Source organism: Lotus japonicus, chromosome 4 (assembly GCF_012489685.1).
Source record: "Lotus japonicus ecotype B-129 chromosome 4, LjGifu_v1.2".
Lineage (NCBI taxonomy): Eukaryota > Viridiplantae > Streptophyta > Magnoliopsida > Fabales > Fabaceae > Lotus > Lotus japonicus.
In genome coordinates this window covers 13,125,981-13,131,351 of record NC_080044.1, presented here as the reverse complement: position 1 = coordinate 13,131,351, position 5,371 = coordinate 13,125,981, and the positions used below count along the sequence as shown (strand labels likewise).

Genomic DNA, 5,371 nt, shown 5'->3' with positions numbered 1-5,371 from the left:
GCGCCAAATGTTCTTGCAATGAACATTGATGAAAGGTATAGTACCTAGAGAGTGGAGAATTGCGCTAGAGAGAGAATGCTGAATTTCATGTATGATTTTATCAAATGAGCAAAAGTCCCTTCCAATTGGTAACTACCTCCTATTTATAGAGCTTGGGTACTACCTATTGGGCCAATTGGGCCTCCGAGATCAAGGCCCAATTTTAAGGCCAGGGCCCTGCCACAGGGCGGGCTACATGCTGGGCGTTGCCCTCTAGGGGCTCGTCCAGTCCACATCACAAAACACACAATCTTAACATATCCACCTAAATTCATCACTGAATCATCACAAAAAGTATACCATGAACTACTTAAACTAGTCTAGTAGATTACTATTACATTAAACATAGTCTATTACATTAAATATAGAAACAAAGCTTGACAAAGTTTTCATGGAAAAGCACCAAGATCCTCCTCATTCTCTGACTCATCAGTTTCTAACTCCTCTTGATTTGGGGTTGGCATTGGTGGTTGTTGCATCATTTCTTCCATCATTTGTTTTACCATTCTTTGAGTCTCCCTCAAAAATGCACTTGTATGTTCCCTTTGGCTAGTTATGGTTCTATTATACATCCAACCGCGAATTTGACGGATGTCCATATTCTGTCATATAATCAAGCATTGAATATTATATACAACATATTTACACTCCAACTAACAACCATTGATGACATTAGTCCATACAACATTCAATCCATGACAACACAAACAAACTAGCATTACACATCCAATGTTAAGAACTTAAATAACATACCTTAGGCAAAAGATCAAAGTATTTGACTTAAGAGCATCAACAAGTGACCATTTGCGGGAGAAATTTAAAAACCATGTAAAAGAGTTTGCAACTCATTCATACTCTCATCCACCAAAAAACCTGTAAACACAAGCATAGTTTAGAGGAAAGAGAACTTATCCCATCATTGAAGACTATATGCATGGTTCCCTATTTTTCCTTTTAACCAAACTCACTAAGTTAGTGCTTATTAAATATTTACTTTATGTATTAGAACCAATGAGAATCTGAGATATTACAAACTTACAAAAAAGCAAGAAAATGAAATAACATGAATGTTCAATCCAAGTCCCCAACTAACTGCAAGTTTTATTTGATAAGCAAAGATGATATAACACATTATCACCTTCCCAAAAACCAGATTAGTTTTTTTTATAAGCCCCAAAAACCAGATTAGTGAAAAAGAAAGAAAAAGAAAGAAAACTAGGTCGATGGCACACTACAATCAGAACAGGAAGAGAACTGGGGCGATGGCACACTACACCCAAAGCAAGAAAAAGAAAGAAAAACTCTAGAAAATCCATTTGCATATAGTATTATCATAGAATCAGGAGAAGCAAGTTCATTCATATATGTTAACTTAGTGAGAAAAAATGCTTGAAGAGAAAAATGCTTTCATTTCCTCTCTAGCTCTTTATTGTTAGTTTTATGCTGCTATTATGAATTAACTTCAATTTCTATTTTTCTATAGCAGCTATCAGTCCTGGACTTCCTTAGAAGCCATCTTGCACATAAACCAGAACAAGCTACCAAACAGTCTAACATGGATGTTCCATGTAAATGTTTGTAGTTTGTAGTTTAATACTAAATATGATCGATTAATATATGAATTATACTTGTCAATTGTCATATATATGTAAAAATAAACATAACTATTGTACCTTTATATCACTTGTCCTCTCTCTATCTTTCCTTCTTATATTACTTGCCGACAACAGATTCTATTTCTTTCCTCCATTCACCTTTGGGAAGTTACTTGGAGTCAATTTCAGCAGTGAATTAATGAATATCCAGCACCTAGACATCCATCCAAAATTGTAAAGTTAAGAAACCAATATTAGCTTCCGGAAAAACTTCCCCATTTTCAGAAAAACTCACACTTGACTACATCAATTTAAGCAAGTAGCAAACCTTTGTCAATAGTTGAGAAAAAGGAAACAGTAAAAATTTATTGTTATATAATCATACACATCATAATGTTTATGAGAAACTAATTGAAACATGTACTTGTTGGGTGTGACATCAACATCACGTTCCATCTTTTTTCAGGGTCAATGCTTTCTTTAATGAACATATTCAATCTAGAAGCAAACACATCAACCTAACCATAACACCAATTGTGTAACTGCTAGAAAGCCAACACCCTTACCTTATATGAAAGACAATCCCATGGTCATTATGCCTCTGCTTCCAAAGGGAAGTGTCCCCGTACTGCATTAACCCAATAGGAATCAAACCCAATACTGTCAGTTTGAAGCTAAAAAACCAAAAACAAAACAAAAAATAGATTAGTTAATCTAGCAACAAACTGTCTATTTGAAGTTAAATCTAAAAGAAATTATGGTAAAATCCAATAAAACTTATGGCCTTACAAACTTTGGAACACCCATAAAAACGTGACCAAACCATCCTGTAACAACACCAGCAATGGAACAAAACCAGAATTCCTCCTCCACATACCATTCATAAAAAGAGAAAATTGCAGTTTTCAGAAAAAATCAGAGGCTTCCATAGCAATTTTTTTTTTTTTTAAACTAAAACACTCAAGGCATTCAATTTTTTTCAATTAACTTCTGAAATACATACCATGCAAAAATTTATAATTACAAAGAAAACATGCACGGCTGGCTGATCTTTTCACAGCAACAGCCTTGACAAAAAATGGCAAATATAAGAGCAAATGAAAATAAAAAGAAAGGTGATGTTGGTTTTAGCCACCAGCTGACATGCACTCCAGTTTTTTGGTGCAGCAATTGTCGACCCTGGCGTATGCTCAAAGAAATCCATCTATACAGCTTGCTGAAGATATTGCACATGACTTGTTAAAGACATTTCTCACCAAATTTCCACGGTCCCAGCTGCCAAAGCTGAAACACTTTAATATTCTGTTCTGTTCCGCTTTTATTCTCAAAAGAAGCAAATAAATAAGCAAACCCATTCGTTCAATCTACAAACCTCAGCTATCCAAAATGGGAAGAAAACATTCTAACCATGTTCAATATATATAAACAAAGTCCCTATCCATCCCTAACCGAATCCTTCACACAAAGCATAAATGCTTTAATCCGTCTAAGCACTGCACCATCATCTCTTACAGATATCCAAACATGACTCCTATTACTACTTTACTTTACTAGTGAATGTGAATTCAAATTCCATACCAGAACAAAGCATCCACTGTGGGTCCACCTAAATAGCAGCTTTCAAATGGAAAGCCAATGGTGAATACTCCCAGTCCCGGACATGTTTCAAAATTGCAATTCAATCCGATTCCGATCAAGGCTTCCATAGCAATTAAAAGAAAAAACATAGCACAGAAGATGGAAAATTGCAGGAAAAATATCGGTTACAAACCAAACCTTGATAATGGCAGCGGAAGGTGCGGCGCGCCGTGGGATGCAGTCGCGCTGGAGCGGACGGGCTCGGTGAAGAAGAAGCAGAACCCACACGAGCTTGAGTGATGGAAGCGATGGTGAAGACGAAGCAGCAGAAGGAAGGTGTGGTTTGATTGATTGAAGCACGGTGAGGTGAAAACGAAGCAGAGCAGAAGGAAGGTGTGGTTTGATGATGGAAGCACGGTGGTGAGGAACCCTAACGATGGAGGTATGAGCGATGAAGAGAGTAGAGAAGCAGAGGGTATGATTTGGTAGATTGACACATAGGGCTCGTTTGGCACGCCGTATTAGGCATGATAGTATAAGCTTATACAATACATTATAAGTTTATCCATTGTTTGGTGATGACATTGTATTGTATAAGCTTATCCATCAAAGTCCCCTTATACGTTAAAATGATGTATTATTTAATCCATCATGTGAGTGATGGATAAGGCATGATAAGGTTGTGACGTATAAGTCACCATCACCACAACCCTCCATTGCTGCCAACTTACACCACCATTGGCACCACCACCGCCACCACCCGATCACCGCCGCCGCCGCCGCCACCACCGCCCTACCGTCACCACTGGTGTTGCCGCCACCACCACCACCGCCGCCCTACCGCCACCACCACCACAACCCTGTCGCCACCACCACCATAATCGCCGCCACCACTCTATTGCCACCACCGACACTACAACCACCACCCTATCGCCACCACCACCACCATTGCCTCCACCCTCCACCGTTGCCGCCACCCTACTAAGACGCCACCGCCTTACCACTACCACCACCTTATCGTCGCCAACACCACAACCACCATCGCTGCCACCACCTGATCACCACCACCGCCACCACCGGTGTTGTCGCCACCGCCACCACCGCCCTATTGCCACCACTGACACCACAACCACCACCCTATCGCCACCACCACCATAATCCTCATCACCACTCTATTGCCACCACCGCCACCACCAACACCACAACCACCACCCTATCGCCACCACCACCACCATTGCCTCCACCCTCCACCGTAGCTGCCACCGCCTTACCACCACCACCACCACCCTATCATCGCCACCACCACAACCACCATCGCTGCCACCACCACCACCAACCTATCTCCACTGTCACCACCACCGCCACCAACACCAACCTACCACCATTGCCACCACCACCACCAACCTACCACCACTTCCATCATCACCGCCACCACCATTATAATCACCTCCATATTTGATTTTTATTATATATCACTATTCAATACTTCATTAAATATAAAATTGCATTAATTTAAACGATATGGTAAATTATACAGAGTATGACCAAACGCTGGATAGTATAAGGAAGTTATCAGGGCTTATACTATCAGGCCTAATACTATCAGATCTTATACTATCAGGCCTTATACTATACGTCGCACCAAACGGACCCATAGTTTTGAAAACATTAGGGTTACGTTTTATTAATTAATATATATATGTTAAACGCAAACAAAACTAAGGAAGTTAAATAGCTCAACTGGCAAGTCAGTAACTATGATTGCTGTGGATCCTGGGTTCGATTCCAAGGTATAACATTTTTTCAAAAGGATACTTTGTGAATTATATTTATTATACTTTTTAGCGACGGAAAATCCGGTCGTTAATTCGACCGTCGTTAAATCAGTCGCTAATAGCGACCGATATATCCGTCGCTAAATAATCAGTTGCTAATACCGTCGCTACTTTATTTATTATTTTTGCTATACTTTTTAGCGACGGTAAAGTCGGTCGCTAATACAACTGTCGCTAAATCGGTCGCTAATAGCGACGGATAGTTCGGTCGCTAACACAATCTGTCGCTAGTTCAGTCGCAACATCACTTTATTATTTTTGTTCTACAAATTTAGCGACAGAAATGTCGGTCGCTAAATATTTCGTCGCTAATTCAGTCGCTAA

At 39.8% G+C, this 5,371-nt stretch overlaps 2 long non-coding RNA genes across 2 annotated transcripts; both read right to left on the bottom strand.

Annotated features, from left to right (window-relative positions):
• Positions 1–274: 274 nt before the first annotated feature.
• On the bottom strand, positions 275–1,400 carry LOC130715792 (uncharacterized). Its single transcript, XR_009011782.1, has 2 exons — positions 793–1,400; positions 275–641 (listed from the first exon to the last, which is right to left on the bottom strand). It is a non-coding gene; the product is annotated as an uncharacterized LOC130715792 (long non-coding RNA).
• A 324-nt stretch (positions 1,401–1,724) lies between these two features.
• On the bottom strand, positions 1,725–3,685 carry LOC130715791 (uncharacterized). Its single transcript, XR_009011781.1, has 3 exons — positions 3,411–3,685; positions 2,201–2,262; positions 1,725–1,848 (listed from the first exon to the last, which is right to left on the bottom strand). It is a non-coding gene; the product is annotated as an uncharacterized LOC130715791 (long non-coding RNA).
• Positions 3,686–5,371: the final 1,686 nt, after the last annotated feature.